The following is a 20,323-nucleotide window of genomic DNA, read 5'->3' on the forward strand; positions in this document are numbered from 1 at the left end:
GTTAGCGCCACCATGTAATGAATTCACAAATGTTCAAAGTAGTAATTTGGTAATAGTGCATAGGAAAATGGAGCGGGCTGCAAATAATGGTGTAGGAAGTGAAACAGTTAGTGAACAGGGAAGCATTATCGATCGATTGGTCGGCAACAGCTCGCGTCAGGAATCCGATATGACAGGACACAATCTTGCAAATACTGTACATTCTGGTTTGCGTCCTCACCGTTTTCTCAAATAAGCCGAGACACATTTTCTGCTTGTCAAACTGTGAATGTTGCCGGTGCAAATGCACTGATGAAATGCATAGATGATCAAATTCCAGACACTAATACATTATTATTGCAATTAATGCAACAAATGAAACAAAACAAGAGACAAACACAGCAACAGTTAGACACAATGGAACAAAATCTTCAAAAGTTAGACACAATGGAACATAATCTTCAAAAGTTAGACACAATGGAACAAAATCTTCAAAAGTTAGACACAATGGAACAAAATCAGAGACAAACACAGCAACAGTTGGACACAATGGAACATAATCTTCGGAAGTTAGACACCACACTTGAACAAACACGTGAAGATTTAACTACTGAGTTACATAACATTGAATCGAAATGTCAAAAAATCTGTAATGACGTAAAAACACAAATTTGTGAGCATTTTCAACCTATTTTTTCGCGGCATGAAAACTCATTACAGAATCACGAAGCAGCCATAAAAGAATTGCAAACTGTTGTTCGTTAAAATCACGACACCTTGCAAGCTAAAATGGACTCAGTTGCATCCACCGATTCGGTTATGCAACTTGCAAGAACTCAGGAAAACTTAAAGGACACAGTAGATTCGATTTCAACACAAATGGACATTCTGAAATTTGGTTCAGAAAATCACACTGAGGAAATGTGTTCACTATCGGAGAAAGTAGCCGAACTTTCGGATCAGTTCACTAATTTATCTACGAAGGTAGATGATAATTTGAATGACACAAAACCGGTAGTCTTTAATGACACAGAAGAGTGCGAACAAATTAGGAAATTCAAACAAAGTCTGAATCAAATTAGTACGCAACACCAAAGAGAAATCCGGGAAGTACAGGATCAGCTGACACAGGTAATACAACAATTACGTATTTCAGAGGACACTCGCGCTCCAACACGGAAAGAGCGACATAGAAATACGGAACAGCCACAAAATAATATCACAGGGCACTTCGGAAATTATGAAAGAAATTGGCAAGGTACACCGAATTCTGAGATGGAACCGCCGACACGACGTAACAATGACCGATATGCTACCCGCCGAGACGATGATTTTGACTATAAGCTGTTCATTACTGCACGTAAATTCAAAACATTTAAGAATTCTGGCAACGACATTCATCCACAAGCGTGGCTCCATCAATTCTCTCATTGTTTTCCTCCCAACTGGTCACTAGAGCACAGATTAGAATTTATGTATGGCTGCTTAGAGAATGAACCAGCTGTAAGAATGCGATCGGTCATTCACGATTGCCACAGTGAAGGAGAATTTTACCATGCCTTCCTCTCAGCATATTGGCCGCAAGCCACACAAGACCGAGTAAAACATGGCATCATGATGATGAAACATTTCGAACAATCTGAATTTTCCAGTCTTGTGAAATATTTTGAAGACATGTTGCACAAGAATCAGTACCTGTCAAACCCATACAGCCTGTCAGAACTCATCCGCATTTGCTTAATCAAATTGCCTGAACATTTACGGCATATTATTTTGGCAGGCCGTTGCAAAGACGACATTGAAGCTTTTCAGGGACTCTTACAAGAATTAGAAATTGACACTGACAATCGCGGAACGCGAAAACAGGAACACAACAATTACAGGTCACATCCGTCGCAATTCCGCGATGAAAGAAATAATAACTGGACACGACAAGGCTATTCTCACAATACAAATCGTGACCAAAACAGACACCACCCGTATGACAACCGTTGGCAGAGTAGTAATAATTACAGGGAAAGGTCACCTCTCCGCGGTAATGACTATCACAGAGACAATCAGAGAAACAGACAATATGGGAACCAAAATAATTACTATCAAGGGAGACAGAATAACTTTAGACGCAACGGTCCAGCGCGCAGTTACGATTCAGAGAGAAATTCTCCACCACGTGACCGACAAGAAAGAAACTATGGAATCTACCGACATGACGACAGACGATATGATCGTAACGACAGACCTGAATTGCAGCAGAACTGGCGGGAATCAAACAGAGCAGGGCCCTCTCGACAAGGTGAATTTGTAGAAGTTAGGTCTCCAAATCCCAATAACGACGCGCGCCAACAAAGACACAGTAGGCAATGACTCATACCGCTGGCAGCCTCAAAACGTAGTTATCAAACTGACGACGCAGCTGCCGTAGCTAGTAATTACGTTAAAATGGAAGAAATTAGGGACATATTACTCCAGGAACACGACGTAAAACACAACAACATTGCATATCCTGTGATTCACATTACTGTAAATGACGTAAAATTTACGGCAGTACTTGACTCAGGCAGTCCCATTTCAGTAATTAGTGAAACAGCTTTTAGCAAATGCAATAAATCGAACGATTGCCCCACACTTCCGTTACGCAAGATTAAATTACAAAGTGCAGTCATTGGAAAAAGTGTAGATGTACACCAACAAACCAACTTAGAATTCTTTTGTCAGAGCCACAGCTTCTCTATGAACTTTCTTGTTGTTCCATTGTTGTCGACGGAAATTATACTGGGAGTAGACTTTTTGAATGAATACAAAGCAATCTCAAACTTTCACGATGCTGAAATAAGTTTAGAGAAAGAAGGTAAGTCAATAGCTTTGAAATTTGAAGATTGGCTCTCAAACCATGACGAGGAAATTAATCGGATTTTCCTTCTGTTAGACAACAGTTCGGAATTTTCTACGGAACTAGACACTAACAGTCGCTCTGCAAGTACTGACAGGGATGATATCGACGGCACAATTGAAACTAATGAGTTAATTCAGAATAAAATTCAAACAATTGAGAATTGTAATTACACTGATAGGCAGGACCTTTCTGAGATTTTACAAGCACATTCCACAGTTTTTACTCACAAAACAGGAACAATCAAGGGATTTCAATACCAATTTCGTGTTCATGAGCATACTAAATTTTGTGTTAGACCATACGTAATTCCAGCACATTATAGGGACCGTGTTAGAACAGAAATACAATCCATGCTTGACGACGGCATTATTGAGCCTGCAGTAAGCTCATACAACAATCCATTACATGTTGTTGAGAAGAAAAATGGATCGATCAGGCTTGTCTTAGATTCGAGACAAATCAATACTATCATTATTCCTGAAACAGACAGGCCGCAAACGTTGGAAGAACTTCTTCAAAATTTTAATGGTGTAAAAGTGTTGTCTTCCATTGATCTCAGATCCAGCTTTTATCAGATCGAACTTCATCCAGAATGTAGAAAATATACAGCTTTTCTTTGTTTTGGCGTTTGTTATCAGTTTCGGAAACTTCCTTTTGGTTTGAACATTTCCTCGGCAGCATTCATTCGCGGGCTAAATTCCATATTACCTGAGCTCTTAAAACGTCACATCACCTTATATGTGGACGATATTCTGATAGCAGAAGCCTCATGGGAACAACATAATCGCATCCTCAACAGCGTGTTACATATTTTTGCAGAATCTGGAATTACAGTTAACTTGGAAAAGTCTGAATTCGGTAGGACAAAAGTGAAGTTTTTGGGACATATTATTTCTTATGAAGGCATCCAGCCGGTTCCTGAAAAGTTAGAAGCAATCAGAGCCATTCCAATTCCATCCACAAAAAAACAAGTCCGCAGTTTTCTAGGTCTCGTAAATTTTTACCGTCGTTTTCTGAATATGCAAATTCTAGTTACACCAAAACTTTGTTCTCTCACTGGAAAAAATACTATTTGGAACTGGGACGAACAAGCACAGTTGGAATTCAATTCTTTGAAAGAATCGCTCCTTAACGCGCCAATACTAGCTCATCCAGATCTTTCACAAGACTTTTGCCTAAGCACGGATTCTTCTAAAGTCGGTCTTGGTGCCCATTTATTTCAAGAAGACACAGAAAATGACATTACTGTTCAGAAAACCATTGCTTTTGCTAGCCGAGTGCTAACAAAATCTGAAAAAAATTATTCCGTTACTGAATTAGAAGCTTTAGCTATCGTTTGGGCATTTAACAAATTCCGTTTCTTTCTTTATGGTAAGCACGTAAAAGTATACAGTGACCACCGTGCATTACAATTTCTTATGTCTTCAAAATTAAATCATGACAGGTTAAAACGTTGGGCATTGTTTCTGCAAGAATTCCACTTCACAATAGTTTACATTCCCGGCAAGGAGAACATTGTTGCGGACGCACTGTCACGCGCACCGGCTGGGCTTGAGAAAAGTAACACAGAAAGCAACCTCGAGAGAAATTTCAGTATTCTTTACATCCAGAAAGTCGCCTTTGAAAACTTCATCACCACATCTTTAAAGGACATTGCTCATGAACAAGACAAAGATCCGATTTGGAAAGACATCAAAAGTAAATGGCATGAAAAGACACACACACAGATTCGGCTTTATTATCTGGTTAGAAACAACATACTGTTCAAACGATGCACTGTTGATGACAAGCTATGGGTACTTTGCATTCCAGACGATTTTGTTAATAAGCTCATTTGGTACATTCATTTCAGCTATGCACATTTTGGTCCACGAAAATGTTATCATATTCTTCGAACGACTTGTTATTTTAACAATATGGAAAAGAGAATTCGAAGAGTCTTGTCTATTTGTAAACTTTGTCAAAAGGCGAAACCATCTACTGTCACTCATCGTGCTCCATTGTTTCCTATCATTCCTTCTAAATTAAAAGAATTTGCTGCTGTTGATCTCTTGGGACCGCTTGTCAGAACATCTAATGGATTTTCGTACGTTCTAGTCGCTGTTGAACTTACTTCAAAATTCGTTTCTTTCACTCCGTTACGTAAAGCCACTGGACGGTCTGTATCCAACGCCTTTGTTAGAAATTTCTTACGTGAAGTTGGACACGTTAGTAAAGTAATTTCAGATAACGGACCGCAATTCAGATCTGCTGTTTGGTCACGCATGCTTCGTAACCATAAAATCAAATCTGTTTTTATTTCATTGTACTCACCACATTGTAACCCGTCTGAACGGATTATGAAAGAAATCAATAAGCTTTGCAGACTTTATTGTCACAGAAAGCATCAGCATTGGGACAGATATTTACACTTATTTCAAAACGTGCTGAATGAAATGCCTCATGACTCCACTGCTTTACCACCTGTTCTTGTACTGAAGAATAAAGAACCACCAAACAGAATCAGAGAGCTTGTACCTTTTCCGAATACATGTAAACTTCGACACAAAGACATAATTGATTTGGCTATTAAAAATATAAATTCTGCTGCAGACAAAAGGAAAAAATTACACGGTAAAGCAAATGCAAAGAAATTATATATTGGTCAGAAAGTTCTCATTAAAGCTCATCCATTGTCACATAAGAAGAAACACTTGAGTCACAAATTCTTTCTAGTTTACAATGGACCTTACAGAATCCGACGTATACCACATGATAATTGCGTTGAAGTTGAAACTCTGCGTACTAGGAAGAGTAAAGGTTTACACCACATTTCACATGTAAAACCGTTTATTGAAAGATAATCTGCTTTTTAACTTTGTCTTTGCCATAAAACATTTCACTTCACATTTCTAGTATGCTTTGTCACACTGAGAAACTGTTAACATGCAACAATGTTTGAAGTTTACTATCCAGTTTAGAACCTACGGAACATATTTAAACAGAAATTACGAATGCATTGTTATAGTGAACAGACGTCACAGTGTTATTGTGCGTGTACATTCTTGCTTGTTAGTTGCACGATTACGTAACGACCATAAGGTTCACATACTTAGAACATTTACCAGTATTGCTAATGGGATTTTAATGCAACATTTTGGTTTACTTGAAAATACATTCTGGATTTAAAGTACTTTCTGTGAGATACCAGATGATACAGTGGTTAGTTTATGTGACAGCTACACGATTTTATCACGACGCTACTGATGAGTGACAATTTACAACGTTGCTTTTGCAGTTTATCTGTTTTATATCTACACAGTTTTTCTGAATTTTTCTGGAAAGTAAAACATGTTTTAGTAGTAACGTTTGTGGTATAGCTACAATGAGACAGCCTTTTCTGTAGCACAACAATACGTACAGTACAGTACTTACTTCATCACGGCAATAAGTGTAATAACTATGATATCTATACGCATAGCATTTCAATTTCGTTTATCATGAGGTAAGTACATTGACTTCTGCAGAACTTAGCCTTCGGAGGACAACAACTACGACACTTCCACAGAGATTGTCTTACAGCAAGACGCACATTTAGCGCTACAGGACACGCATTAAACTATTTATTTTTCAACATATTTTAATTACAAAGAAAGTTTTCCGTAATACATTTCATTCCATTGCTGTAATCTGTAACACTTGAGGATATAATTACATTATCCTCAGGGGGGTACACGCATGCTTTGTGTACCATGTGTTTGGCAAGCACAAGGAGCCCTAGCTAATATGGTATTTGCTTATACAACTTTACACATCGGTACCATATTTCTCTAACACATAAATTACACAGCTATCTGATCATTTAACTGAGAGAGACAAACATTTACTTTACTACATCAGCGACAGATGTTTACGTAATTACACCATTGGATAACTTCACACTTACGAAGTTGTATTTTGTCTGTACTTTGTGAACTGTTCATATTTTTTCGGAACCATTGTGATACTATGAGAGCTTTGAATGACATATTTGGTATGGGATCACGATTTTTAAAGTACGTTTGAGGCAGATGACACTTTTGACATGAGCAGAGAATTTTTTTTTTAGGTTTTGAAATTATTGGAGGAAGTTACGGAGATTTTGAGAGTTGACTGAGGTGTTATGATGTTATTATTACGATTACTATGTGTATTATGCTCTTGCGGTATGTTTATGATCAATAAGCCGATGCTATATGAGTCATTTGATTATGCTATGTATCTGTTATGATGAAATATTGAAGAAGTGTCGACGAATAAGGTAAGAAATAATGAGAAGAGGTTAGGGACTCTGGTTTGTGAAAAAAGTTGTTGGAAACCAAGAATCGTACTTTAAGAGTTATGAGATGTATGTAAATGCGTGAACGTATTACAATGCCGACGAAAATTTTTTGGACACTGTTATATCAATAGTATTTTGTTTCTACAGATGTGTAACGCAAATTCTTGACCTGTGAATTTTTTTATATGAGCCTGCCACTGTAGCGGAAACTGGTGTCGTAAATATTTCGATAAGACAGTTAAGTGACCAACTGCATGTAATGCGTCGTGGGCACCCAGCTGCGCGACAACCACCTGACAAAAAGAAAGCCATTAGTGTGTGACTTTCAGAGACACAGGTAAAAAAAAAGAGGCCATTATCCTCGCTATTGACATTCATTCCTTTGTAGAAAGCATCGCAAATACGCCACGCCCAAACCTGAAAACATATGATTACACTGTGAAGCTCTTAATTTATGATATTTACTGAAATGAAATGATGAGAAATATTTTATATCTATTGTCTTTATAGCTGAGAGATTGCTCATTTTCTTTAATATCCAGTTTCTATCTGCACTGCAGCATTGGCTAAAACAAAATTTAATAGATGTACTAATATCACTATTTTCTGTCTACAGACCCAGTAAAGAATCATTTTATGATACTTTCTTAGAAAAGAGAACACAAATAGACATTTCCCTTCACAGGAATTGCAAAAATAATCTTTTTACGATTTGGTAACTTATCTGCTAGCGTATGTTTTCGTGATGCATCACTCTAATGTTAAGATGTGACATAGGTATTAAACATTTATACTGTAATATTTTTTCTGCTTCAGCTTTGTCATGTTTAGGTATAAGTTATAGCATTTGCTGCGGCTGCTTGCCATTCATAGTGCTACTGAATGTCACTTTGTATTACTAGGTTAAGCTAATTTTATTACTGATTTATTTTTCTTGTTTGCCTTATATTAGTTGTAATATTGCTGCCTTTTTTTGCCAATTTCCATTTTTTTATCATTGCTGTTTGTGTTAATTGTTTTGTGCTGCTGCATTGCCTCGTCCCTTAGTTTCGTATCTGAGCTCAGTAGATTTAAGTTAGCTTAAGAGGGGGTAGACTATATAAGAAACTAACTATGATGAATTGGAAGAAAAGCATTGAGAAGCTTTAAGAAACTGGTTTGGCCAAAAAAGTAGTGTACAGTGGAGAAAAACTATTTTTGAAAGAGGATGTGAACCGAATACAGAAAGCAGGTTTAGATAGGACTTTTTGGAAAAATGATGAACTAAGGGAGATCTCTATGCAAAATACTGCAGTAAAACAAACCCTGTCCTTTCCTTTCGTATTATCCCTCTATGTGTTTATGTACCCTTGTGTATTTGTCTTTTTCCTGTCTTTATGTGTTTAGCTAATAAGATTTATGTTGTAGAATTTTTCAAATACTATGTCATTTTCTTTGTAAATATGTTCAGACATTATTTATAGTGTTTTGTTTTAATGCTCATGTGTGAAGTTGATGTTTCAAAAGTTATTCTGAACCTTATGTATGTACTTTTGTTGTAATTTTTGTAACACTGATATATTTGCTATTTCGATTCTTTTGTAAAGCCTGTACTACTGCAAATGTTATCTGTATTGTTATGTTCTTTAAAGATGTATTTTGTACCTTTGTTATTGCATTCTTATGTTATAAAATTGTAATTGACACCAGTTCATCAAATTAAGTAACTTGTAAATTACATTTCACGTCACACGTTTCTGTTGGTCATAGTATATGGACAATATGTGAGAAGTAGGGACTGATAGTGTTTGCACGTGTGTTAATAACTCAGTAAGGGAATGGATAACAGCATTGCTGGTTCTAAGGACAATTCAAAAACAATTTTTCTGAGTGCACAAGTGGTGGTTATGGACTTGTTATATTATCCGCAAGACTCTTCAATGGTGATTGTGCGCCTGCACAGTCAAACAGATAGCTGCTGGCCATCTCTACAAGGACTACAGTGGGTCTACACCTTTGATGACTCACCAATACCATTATTTCTACAAGGACTGCAATGGGTCTGCACCTCTGGTGGCCCACCAATACCGTAATCTCTACCAGGACTACAATGGGCCTATTCTGTGACGACCTACCTAAAAATATTCTTCAAAACTTGGGCTGACTCTGCTGTGGGTTTGCTATGTGGTGGCCCATTACCTGTCAGCATCTGAAGAGCCAGCACTGTCTTTCTGTTGGAAGGAAAACACTACTTCTTCAAGACTGCATGGAAATCCACTACTTCAGTGTGCACTTTCTTTTACTCCATAGACATTGATCAAAAACACTGCTATTTTACTATGATGAACGATCAGGACTGTCTTTATGGACTGTGAGCTATATCGCGTGTTGCGATACGTGTGGACGCTAAAAGAACCACAGTAGAACACAGAGGAAGCTTCGAAGTTGATGTAATAGGCAGTTAGAAGCAACACAATTCAAATTTTAGTTATCGATTATTGATTTTAGCTGGCTTTGGTGCCTTTAACATGAGCTAAGACCTTAAGATTTTGTATGAAGGGAGGTCAGGGTGCCGCGTTGCACGGAAGAATGAGAAAAGTGTTCATATGTAGTTAAAACCTGAGAAATACGGCCGATTTCGTCATTTGCTATCGATTCGACTTCATTCCACACCGCCACATTGGTCGCTCTTCTGTCTGAAACCGTTACATTTGTTGTGTGTAAAGCTATGTCGCATGCTGTGGTATGCGGAGACACTAAACGCACCATAGTAGAACTCAGAAGAGGCTTCTAAGTTGATGTAATAGCCAGTAAGATGCAGTACAATTCAAGTTTTAGTTATCGATTATTGAATTTTTACCATTCTTTGGTGCCTTGGACATGAGCCGGGACCTTAAGATTTTGCATGAAAGGAGGACTAGCAGCCGCGTTGCACGGGAGAATGTGAAAAGTGTTCATATGTATTAAAAAAATAAGAAATCCATCCGTCTTCGTCATTTGTTATCGAATCGACTTAAAGCCAGACCGTCAGATTGGCCGCTCTTCTCCCAGAAACGGTTAAATTTATCGTCTGCAAAGTTATGTCGCGTGCTGCGGTATGCGGAGACACTAAAAGCACGATAGTATAAAACAGATAAAGCTTCTAAGTTGAAGTAATAGCCTTTAAGAAGCAGTACAATTCAAGTTTTAGTTATCGATTATTGACTTTTTAACCGGCTTTGGTGCCTTGGACATGAGCTAGTATCTTACGATTTTGCATGAATCGAGGTCTAGCAGCCACGTTGCACGGGAGAATGTGAAAGGTGTTCATATGTAGTAAAAACAAGAGATATCCGTCCGTTTTCGTAATTTAGTATCGAATCGACTTAAGGCCAGATCGTCACATTGCCTGCTCTGTTCTCTGAAAGGGTTACATTTAACGTCTGCAAAGCTATATCGCGTGCTGCGGTACGTGGAGACACAAAAAGAACCACAGTACAACACAGAAGAAGCTTCGAAGTTGATGTAATCGCCAGTTAGAAGCAGTAAAATTAAAGTTTTTGTTATCGATTATTGACTTTTTAGCTGGCTTTGGTGCCTTGGACATGAGGTAAGACCTTAAGATTTTGCATGAAGGGAGGTGAGGGAGCCGCATTGTACGAAAGAATGTGAAAAGTGTTTAAATCTAGTAAAAACCTGAAAAATACGACCGTTTTCGTAATTTGCTATCGAATCGACTTCATTCCATATCGCCACATTGGCCGCTCTTCTCTCTGAAACGGTTATATCCTTCGTGTGTAAAGCTATGTCGCGTGCTGCGGTATGCGGAGACACTAAAACCACCATAGTAGAACACAGAAGAAGCTTCTAAGTTGATACAATAGCCAGTAAGAAGCAGTACAATTCAAATTTTAGTTAACGATTATTGACTTTTTAGCCGCCTTTGGTGTCTTGGACATAAGCTAGGACCTTACGATTTTCGATGAAGGGAGGTCTAGCACACACGTTGCACGGGAGAATATGAAATGTGTTCATATATAGTAAAAACCTGCGAAATCCGTCCTTTTCGCCATTTGTTATCGAATCGACTTAAAGCCAGATCGTCACATTGGCCGCTCTTCTCTCTGAAACGGTTAAATTTATCGTCTGCAAAGCCATATCGCGTGCTGCGGTACGTGGAGACACTAAAAGAACCACAGTAGAACACAGTAGAATCTTCAAAGTTGATGTAATAGCCAGTTAGAAGCAGTAAAATTCAAGTTTTAGTTATCGATTATTGACTTTTTAGCTGGCTGTGGTGTCTTGGACATGAGCTAAGACCTAAAGATTTTGCATGAAGGGAAGTCAGGGAGCCGCGTTGCACGGACGAATGTGAAAAGTGTTCACATGTAGTGAAAACCTGGAAAATCCGTCCGTTTTCGTTATTTATTATCGAATCGACTTAAAGCCAGGTCGTCACATTGGCCGCCCTTCTCTCTGAAATGGTTACATTTATCGTCTGCAAAGCTATGTCGCGTGCTGCAGTATGCGGAGACACTAAAAGCACCATAGTAGAATACAGAAGAAGCTTCTAAGTTGATGTAACAGCCACTAAGAAGCAGTACAATTCCAGTTTTAGTTATCGATTATTGACTTTTTAACCGGCTTTGATACCATGGACATGAGCTAGTACCTTAAGATTTTGCATGAAAGGAGGACTAGCAGCCACGCTGCATGAGAGAATGTGAAAATTGTTCAGATGTAGTAAAAACCTGATAAATCCGTCCGTTTTCGTCATTTGTTATCGAATCGACTTAAAGCCAGATCTTCACATTGGCGCTCTTCTTTCTGAGATGGTTACATTTATCGTCTGCAAAGCAATGTCGCGTGCTGCGGTATGCCGAGACACTAAAGGCACCATAGTACAACACAAAAGAGGCTTCTAAGTTGATGTAATAGCCAGTAGGAAGCAGTACAATTGAAGTTTTAGTTATGGATTATTGACTTTTTACCCCTCTTTGGTGCCTTGGACATGAGCTAGGCATTAAAGGTTTTTGCATTAAAGGAGGACTAGCAGCCGCGTTGCACGGGAGAATGTGAAAAGTGTTAATATGTAGTAAAAACCTGAGAAATCCGCCCGTTTTCGTCATTTGTTATAGAATCGACCTAAAACCAGAACGTCACATTGGCCGCTATTCTCTCTGAAACGGTTACATTTATCGTGTGCAAAGCTATGGCGCGTGCTGCGGTATGCAGAGACACTAAAAGCACGATAGTATAAAACAGATAAAGCTTCTAAGTTGATGTAATAGCCAGTAAGAAGCAGTACAACTGAAGTTTTAGTTATCGATTATTGACTTTTTACCCTTCTTTGGTGCCTTGGACAAGAGCTAGGCCCTTAAGATTTTTGCATTAAAGGAGGACTAGCAGCCGCGTGGCACGGGAGAATGTGAAAAGTGTTCATTTGTAGTAAAAACCTGAGAAATCCGCCCGTTTTCGTCATTTGTTATCGAATCGACTTAATGCCAGATCGTCACATTGGCCACTTTTCTCCCTGAAACGGTTAAATTTATCGTGTGCAAAGCTATAACGAGTGCTGCGGTATGTGGAGACACCTGGTAAGGATCCCACACTGCGCATGAATATTCTAACAGAGGACGAACGAGTGTAGTGTAAGCTGTCTCTTTAGTGGAGTTGTTGCATTTTCTAAGTGTCCTGCCAATGAACCGCAACCTTTGGCTCGCCTTCCCGACATTATTATCTATGTGGTCCTTCCAACTGAAGTTGTTCGTAATTTTAACACCCAGGTACTTAGTTGAATTGATAGCCTTGAGAATTATACTATTTATCGAGTAATGGAATTTCAGCGGATTTCTTTTGGAACTCATGTATATCATCTCACACTTAATACCAGATCGTCACATTGGCCGCTCTTCTCTATGAAACGGTTACACGTTTCGTCTGTAAAGCTATGTCGCGTGCTGCGGTATGCGGAGACACTAAAAGCACCGTAGTAGAACACAGAAGAAGTTTCTAAGTTGATGTAATAGGCAGTAAGGAGCAGTACAATTCAAGTTTTAGTTATCGATTATCGACTTTTTAGCCGACTTTGGTGATATGGACATGAGCTAGTACCTTATGATTTTGCCTTAAGCGAGGTCTAGCAGCCATGTTGTACGCGGGAATGTGAAATGATTTCATATCTAGTAAAAACCTTAAAAACAGCTCGTTTTCGTCATTTGCTATCGAATCGACTTAATTACTAGATCGTCACATTGGCCGATCTTCTCTATGAAACGGTTACACTTTTCGTCTGCAAAGCTATGTCACGTGCTGCGGTATGCGGAAACACTAAAAGCACCATAGTAGAACGCAGAAGAAGCTTCTAAGTTGATGTGATAGCCAGTAAGAAGCAGTACAAATCGAGTTTTAGTCGTCGATTATTGTCTTTTTAGCCGGCTTTGATGCCTTGGGCATGAGCTGGAACCTTAAGATTTTGCCTGAAGAGAGGTCTATTATCTAAGTTGCACGGGAGAATGTGAAAAGTGTTCATATGTAGTAAAAACCTGTAAAATCCGCCCGTTTTCGTCCTTTGGTATCGAAACGACTGAAAGCCAGATCGTCACATTGCCCGCTCTTCTCTATGAAACGGTTACACTTTTCGTCTGCAAAGCTATGTCGCGTGCTGTGGTATGCGAAGACACTAAAAGCACCATAGTAAAACGCAGAAGAAGCTTGTAAGTTGACGTGATAGCCAGTAAGAAGCAATACAAATCAAGTTTAAGTTTTCTATTATTGTCTATTTAGCTGGCTATAGTGCCTTGGATACGAGCTAGGACCTTAAGATGTTGCATGAAGGGAGGTCTATCAGCCCGCGTTGCACGGTAGAATGTGAAAAGTGTTCACATGTAGTAAAAACCTGTAAAATCCGCCCGTTTTCGTAATTTGCTATCGAATCGACTTCATGCCAGATCGTCACAATGTACGCTCCTCTCTATGAAACGGTTATATTTATCGTCAGCAAAGCTATGTCGCTTGCTGCTGTATGCGGAGACACTAAAAGCACCAAGTAGAACATAAAATAAGCTCCGAAGTTGATGTAATAGCCAGTAAGAAGCAGTACAATTCAAGTTTTAGTTATCGGTTATTGACTTTGTAGCCGGCTTTGGTGCCTTGGACAATGGCTAGGACCTTAAGAGTATGCATGAAGAGAGGTCTAGCGGCCACGTATCACGGGAGAATGTAAAAAGTGTTCATATGTAGTAAAAACCTGTAAAATTCGCCCGGATTCGTCATTTCCTATCGAATCGACTTAATGCCAGATCGTCACACTGGCCGCTCTTCTCTATGAAACTGTTACACGTTTCGTCTGCAAAGCTATTTAACTTGCTGCGGTATGCGGAGACACTAAAAGCACCATAGTAGAACATAAAACAAGCTTCTAACTTGATGTAATAGCCAGTAAGAAGAAGTAAAATTCAAGTTTGAGTTATCGATTATTGTCTTTTTAGCCGGCTTTGGTGCCTTGGACATGAACTAGGACCTTAAGTGTAAGCATGAAGAGAGGTCTTGCAGCCACGCTTCACGAGAGAATGTAAAAAGTGTTCATATGTAGTAAAAACCTGTAAAATCCAACTGTTTTCGTCATTTCCTATCGAATCGACTTAATGCCAGATCGTCACATTGGCCACTCTCCTCTAAGAAACGGTTACATTTATCGTCTGCAAAGCTGTGTCGCGTGCTGTGGTATGCGGAGACACTAAAAGGACCATAGTAGAACGCAGAAGAAGCTTCTAAGTTGATGTGATAGCCAGTAAGAAGCTATACAAATCAAGTTCTAGTTGTCGATTATTGACTTTTCAGCCGGCTTTGGTGCCTTGGACAAGAGCTAGTACCTTAAGATTTTGCCTGAAGAGAGGTCTATTACCACGTTGCGCGGGAGAATGTGAAAAGTGTTCGTATGTAATAAAAACCTTTAAAATCTGACTGTTTTCGTTATTTGCTATCGAATCGACTTAATGCCAGATCGTCACATAGGCCGCTCTTCTCTATGAAACAGTTACACGTTTCGTCTGTAATGCTATGTCGCGTGCTGCGGTATGCGAAGACACTAAAAGGACCATAGTAGAACGCAGAAGAAGCTTCTAAGTTGATGTGATAGCCAGTAAGAAGCTTTGCAAATCAAGTTTTAGTTGTCGATTATTGACTTTTTAGCCGGCTTTGGTGCCTTGGACAACAGCTAGGACATTAAGGTTTTGCATGAAGTGAGGTCTAGCAGCCACGTTGCACGGAAGGGTGTGAAAGGTGTTCGAATGTTGTAAAAACCTCTAAAATCCGCCCGTTTTCGTCACTTGCTGTCGAATCGACTCAATGCCAGATCGTCACATTGGCCGCTCTTCTCTAAGAAACGGATACACTTTCCGTCTGCAAAGCTATGTCGCGTGCTGCGGTATGCGGAGACACGAAAAGCACAATCGTAGATCACACAAGAAGCTTCTAAGTTGGTGTAATAGCCAGTAAGAAGAAGTAAAATTCAAGTTCGAGTTATCGATTATTGTTTTTTTAGCCGGCTTTGGCGCCGTTTACATGAGCTAGTTCCTTGAGATTTTGCCTGAAGGGAGGTCTAGCAGCCACGTTGCACGGGAGAATGTGAAAGGTGTTCATATGTAGTAAAAACCTGTAAAATCTGCCCGTTTTCGTCATTTGCTATGGAATCGACTTTATGCCAGATCGTCACATTGGTCGCTCCTCTCTAAGAAACGGTTACATTTTCCGTCTGCAAAGCTACGTCGCGTGCTGTGGTATGCGAAGACACTAAAAGGACCATAGTAGAACGCAGAAGAAGCTTCTAAGTTGATCTGATAGCCAGTAAGAAGCTATACAAATCAAGTTTTAGTTGTCGATTATCGACTTTTTAGCCGGCTTTGGTGCCTTGGACAAGAGCTAGGAACTTAAGATTTTGCATGAAGTGAGGTCTAGCAGCCACGTTGCACGGAAGGGTGTGAAAGGTGTTCGAATGTAGTAAACACACCTAAAATCCGCCCGTTTTCGTCCTTTGCTATCGAATCGACTCAAAGCCAGATCGTCACACTGGCCGCACTTCTCTATGAAACTCTCACACGTTTCGTCTGTAAAGCTATGTCGCGTCCTGCTGTATGCGGATACACTAAAAGCACAATCGTAGATCACACAAGAAGTTTCTAAGTTGGTGTAATAGCCAGTAAGAAGCAGTACAATTCAAGTTTTAGTTTTCGATTATTGACATTTTTGCCACCTTTGGTCCATGGACATGAGCTCGAACCTTAAGATTTTGCATGAAGGGAGGTCTAGCAGACCGCGTTGCACGGTAGAATGTGAAAGTTGTTTGTAGGTAGTAAAAACCTGTAACATCCAAGCGTTTTCGTCATTTGCTATCGAATCGACTTAATGCCAGATCGTCACATTGGCCGCTCTTCTCTATGAAACAGTTACACGTTTCGTCTGTAATGCTATGTCGCGTGCTGCGGTATGCGGATACCCAAAATCACCATAGTAGAACACAAAAGAAGCTTCTAAGTTGATGTAATTGCCAGTAAGAAGCAGTACAATTCAAGTTTTAGTTATCGATTATTGACATTTTTGCCACCTTTGGTCCATGGACATGAGCTCGAACCTTAAGATTTTGCATGAAGGGAGGTCTAGCAGACCGCGTTGCACGGTACAATGAGAAAGTTGTTTGTAGGTAGTAAAAACCTGTAAAATCCGAGCGTTTTCGTCATTTGCTATCGAATCGACTTAATGCCAGATCGTCACATTGGCCGCTCTTCTCTGTGAAATTGTTACACTTTTCGTCTGCAAAGCTATGTCTGCTGCTACGGTATGCGGAGACAGTAAAAGCAACATAGTAGAACACAAAAGAAGCTTCTAAGTTGATGTAATTGCCAGCGAGAAGGAGTACAATTAAAATTTTAGTTATCGATTATTGAATTTTTAGTCGGCTTTGGTGCCGTGGACATGAGCTAGTTCCTTGAGATTTTGCCTGAAGGGAGGTCTAGCAGCCACGTTGCACGGGAGAATGTGAAAAGTGTACATTTGTAGTAAAAACCTGTAAAATCCGCCCGTTTTCGTCATTTGCTGTCGAATCGACTCTAAGCCAGATCGTCACACTGGCCGCTCTTCTCTATGAAACTGTTACACGTTTCGTCTGCAAAGCTATTTCACTTGCTGCGGTATGCGGAGACACTAAAAGCACCATAGTAGAACATAAAACAAGCTTCTAAGTTGATGTAATAGCCAGTAAGAAGAAGTAAAATTCAAGTTCGAGTTATCGATTATGGTTTTTTTTGCCGGCTTTGGTGCCTTGGACATGAGCTACTACCTTAAGATTTTGCCTGAAGTGATGTCTATCAGCCATGTTGTACGCTTGAATGTGAAATGTGTTCATATGTAGTAAAAACCTTAAAAACTGCTCCTTTTCGTCATTTGCTATCGAATCGACTTAATGCCAGATTGTCACATTGGCCGATCTTCTCTATGAAACGGTTACTCTTTCCGTCTGCAAAGCTATGTCACGTGCTGCGGTATGCGGAGACAATAAAAGCAACATAGTAGAACGCAGAAGAAGCTTCTAAGTTGATGTGATAGTAAGAAAGAAGCACTACAAATCAAGTTTTAGTTATCGATTATTGACTTTGTAGCCGGCTTTGGTATTTTGGACATGAGCTAGGAACTTACGATTTTGCATGAAAAGAGGTCCAGTAGCCACATTGCACGGGAGAATGTGAAAAGTGTTCATATGTAGCAGAAACCTGTAAAATCGGCCAGTTTTCTTCATTTGCTATCGAATCGACTTAAAGCCAGATCGTCACATTGGCCGCTCTTCTCACTGAAACGGTTACATTTTTCGTCTGCAAAGCTATGACACGTGCTGCGGTATGCGGAGACACTAAAAGCACTATAGTAGAACACAAAACAAGCTTCTAACTTGATGTAATAGCCAGTAAGAAGAAGTAAAATTCAAGTTTGAGTTATCGATTATTGTCTTTTTAGCCGGCTTTGGTGCCTTGGACATGAACTAGGACCTTAAGTGTATGCATGAAGAGAGGTCTAGCAGCCACGCTTCACGGGAGAATGTAAAAAGTATTCATATGTAGTAAAAACCTGTAAAATCCAACTGTTTTCGTCATTTCCTATCGAATCGATTTAATGCCAGATCGTCACATTGGCCGCTCTTCTCTAAGAAACGGTTACATTTATCGTCTGCAAAGCTGTGTCGCGTGCTGTGGTATGCGAAGACACTAAAAGGACCATAGTAGAACGCAGAAGAAACTTCTAAGTTGATGTGATAGCCAGTAAGAAGCTATACAAATCAAGTTTTAGTTGTCGATTATTGACTTTTCAGCCGGCTTTAGTGCCTTGGACAAGAGCTAGTACCTTAAGATTTTGCCTGAAGAGAGGTCTATTACCACGTTGCGCGGGAGAATGTGAAAAGTGTTCGTATGTAGTAAAAACCTGTAAAATCTGACTGTTTTCGTTATTTGCTATCGAATCGACTTAATGCCAGATCGTCACATTGGCCGCTCTTCTCTATGAAACGGTTACACTTTTCGTCTGGAAAGATAAGTCGGGTGCTGCGGTATTTGGAGACAGTAAAAGCAATATAGTAGAACACAAAAGAAGCTTCTAAGTTGATGTAATTGCCAGTAAGAAGCAGTACAATTCAAATTTTAGTTATCGATTATTGATTTTTTAGTCGGCTTTGGTGCCTTGGACAAGAGCTAGGACCTTAAGGTTTTGCATGAAGTGAGGTCTAGCAGCCACGTTGCACGGAAGGGTGTGAAAGGTGTTCGAATGTAGTAAAAACCTCTAAAATCCGCCCGTTTTCGTCATTTGCTATCGATTCGACTTAATGCCAGATCGTCACATTGGCCGATCTTCTCTATGTAACGGTTACACTTTTCGTCTGCAAAGCTATTTCACTTGCTGCGGTATGCGGAGACACTAAAAGCACCATAGTAGAACAAAAACAAGCTTCTTAGTTGATGTAATAGCGAGTAAGAAGAAGTAAAATTCAAGTTCGAGTTATCGATTATTGTTTTTTTAGCTGGCTTTCGCGCCGTGGACATGAGCTACTGAAGGGAGGTCTAGCAGCCACGTTGCACGGGAGAATGTGAAAAGTGTTCATATGTAGTAAAAACCTGTAAAATCTGCCCGTTTTCGTCTTTTTCTATGGAATCGACTTAATGCCAGATCGTCACATTGGCCGCTCTTCTCTGTGAAATTGTTACACTTTTCGTCTGCAAAGCTATGTCTGCTGCTACGGTATGCGGAGACAGTAAAAGCAACATAGTAGAACACAAAAGAAGCTTCTAAGTTGATGTAATTGCCAGCGAGAAGGAGTACAATTAAAATTTTAGTTATCAATTATTGAATTTTTAGTCGGCTTTGGTGCTGTGGACATGAGCTAGTTCCTTGAGATTTTGCCTGAAGGGAGGTCTAGCAGCCACGTTGCACGGGAGAATGTGAAAAGTGTACATTTGTAGTAAAAACCTGTAAAATCCGCCCGTTTTCGTCATTTGCTGTCGAATCGACTCTAAGCCAGATCGTCACACTGGCCGCTCTTCTCTATGAAACTGTTACACGTTTCGTCTGCAAAGCTATTTCACTTGCTGCGGTATGCGGAGACACTAAAAGCACCATAGTAGAACATAAAACAAGCTTCTAAGTTAATGTAATAGCCAGTAAGAAGAAGTAAAATTCAAGTTCGAGTTATCGATTATGGTTTTTTTTGCCGGCTTTGGTGCCTTGGACATGAGCTACTACCTTAAGATTTTGCCTGAAGTGATGTCTATCAGCCATGTTGTACGCTTGAATGTGAAATGTGTTCATATGTAGTAAAAACCTTAAAAACTGCTCCTTTTCGTCATTTGCTATCGAATCGACATAATGCCAGATTGCCACATTGGCCGATCTTCTCTATGAAACGGTTACTCTTTCCGTCTGCAAAGCTATGTCACGTGCTGCGGTATGCGGAGACAATAAAAGCAACATAGTAGAACGCAGAAGAAGCTTCTAAGTTGATGTGATAGTCAGAAAGAAGCACTACAAATCAAGTTTTAGTTATCGATTATTGACTTTGTAGCCGGCTTTGGTATTTTGGACATGAGCTAGGAACTTACGATTTTGCATGAAAAGAGGTCCAGTAGCCACATTGCACGGGAGAATGAGAAAAGTGT

This window comes from Schistocerca gregaria, unplaced genomic scaffold, assembly GCF_023897955.1.
Source record: "Schistocerca gregaria isolate iqSchGreg1 unplaced genomic scaffold, iqSchGreg1.2 ptg000393l, whole genome shotgun sequence".
NCBI classification, from domain to species: Eukaryota; Metazoa; Arthropoda; class Insecta; order Orthoptera; family Acrididae; genus Schistocerca; species Schistocerca gregaria.